The sequence below is a fragment of the Galeopterus variegatus genome, unplaced genomic scaffold (genome assembly GCF_000696425.1).
Source record: "Galeopterus variegatus unplaced genomic scaffold, G_variegatus-3.0.2 Scaffold3278, whole genome shotgun sequence".
NCBI lineage: Eukaryota > Metazoa > Chordata > Mammalia > Dermoptera > Cynocephalidae > Galeopterus > Galeopterus variegatus.
In genome coordinates this window covers 143,874-145,896 of record NW_007729389.1, presented here as the reverse complement: position 1 = coordinate 145,896, position 2,023 = coordinate 143,874, and the positions used below count along the sequence as shown (strand labels likewise).

Below are 2,023 nucleotides of genomic sequence, written 5' to 3'. Positions count from 1 at the left end.
TTTCCAACTAAAAAAATACTACTAAATGACTTCCTTAATAAGTGTGACTTTTTAAAAAAAACTTAGAAACTTGAGACTTTTCTCAAAAATAAAGTTATTTACTTTTGAGTTTTAGTTATTAGTACCTGTAAAGGATCTTAGATAGTTGAACCCTAAAGCCATATTCATTACTACACACACACAATCTATTTTCAACAGGTAAGTCATGTGACTCCACTGAATTAAACTACCCAAACTAAAGTGCCACAAAACTAAATTACCTTCAAAAGTTTACATGAATTTTGTACCTCTTTAAACATCAGTTGGTTCTTTAGTTGTCATAGAAAGTCATATGGACCACACACTGTTACAAAGAAGCAGGATAATGTAGCACAAAGTAGACTGAGAGAATAAAATGAACTTTTGATAAAAGAAGGGAGTGAGTACTTATATAGAAGTAACATTTCATCTACCATAAAAATGCTCAACTTCTGCAAAACCCACAAACAGTGAAAAGACAGTCTGGTAAATCCAAGATTTGTAAAAACTATGAACAAAACCCACAGTATTTGGGAAAAGAAAGGTTATACAAGTAGCAGCTTTTAACATGTAACTTTTCTGTGCTGCTACCAATTACATGTTAACATACACACGAATTGAAAATATGCTACAACCATGTCTGGAAAAGCAGTTGAACATTTTCTAAATGGGATTCTCACCCACATTTACTGTATAAAGTAGCTGTTAATACTGCACAAATACAATTAGCAATAATGTTTAGTTACTTTAAACAAAGATGAAGAGATTTTCTCCTTCAAAACAAGTTTTAAACATCAAAACCTATGCTTATAAAAATGTAAAACTTTAAGCAGTCTAAATATTTCAAATGAAACCCATTACAAACTTCTCCAACATTATTCTTATTCCAGGTGTGTCAATGCTAGTTGTCTACTGTAGAGTCCTTCAGAGATATTTCAGTCCCTCCTCTTCACTGGGTGGCTTTTTTTAGTGCTGGCCTCGTGGTTGTCCTTGCTCTTTTCATTGCCATCTTCATTATGTTGTGGCTGATGACTACAGTCTTGGGCATTAGATCCTCCACTTAGAGTCTTTGAACCTGTTTGTTCCTTTTCCAGCTTTTTGTTTGGTGCTTTCTTCCCTAGATCTTTGGCTTTATTCACTTCCTCATGCTGTCTTTGTTCAGCAAAAGATTTATTCAGCACGTGTTTGATCACGGAATCTCCTTCACCAACCGAAAACATATTCTTAAACCTGTTATACAACATTGTAGACTTTTCCATGATAACTTGACTAACCTTGAACCCCGTATCTTTTTCAGGGTTACAATCATATCTGTGTGTTTCTGAGCTTGCAGCAAGTTCATCCAAGGCCTCAATGCATCTGTTCACATCAAGATGATCAATTTTCAGTGAATTTTTCATTCCAGCTTGTATCCTTGGAAGTCAAGAATCCACTGATGTTTCTCGCTGCTTCTCCACTTTCTTGACTTCTGACTTCTTTCCTTCATCTTTATTCTGCTGCTCAGTTTGCATTGGTTCCTCTTGCTGGCATTCTTGATCTGCTGCTTCTTTCTCATGTTGGCCTTTCAGCATATTCCTTCTGGGAGAAGTCTGAAAGTTTTTTCCACATTTTCTCTTCTTTTCACCTTCTTGCTCATCTCCTTCTTCAGAATCGAGGTTGATGGAACCCATTTTAGCTAAATTTTTCCTTTTTGATTAGACTTCTCTCTCCTCTTTTTTGTCTGGTTCTTTCTTGGCTTATTTCCTTTCCTCTGGTCCTCTGCACCCTTCTTTGGCTGCTTCTTGCATTGCTTATGCTCTTGCCCCTTTTTCTTACTTTTGTCTTCTTCAGTACCCATATCACTCTGAAGAACAGGGCTGCTTTACCGTTTGGGGTCTACCTCTTGGTTCTGGAATCTTTTTCTTTTTTTTCCTTTTTGTCTTTTTTACTGACCGGTAATGGGATCGCAACCCTCAGTGTCGCGCCCGTACCGGGGACCGGCAACGGGATCGCAACCCTTGGTGCT

General features: G+C 37.1%; 1 pseudogene; it reads right to left on the bottom strand.

Annotated features, from left to right (window-relative positions):
- Positions 1-919: 919 nt before the first annotated feature.
- Positions 920-2,023, bottom strand: part of LOC103600256 — a 2,059-nt pseudogene continuing 955 nt past the window's right edge.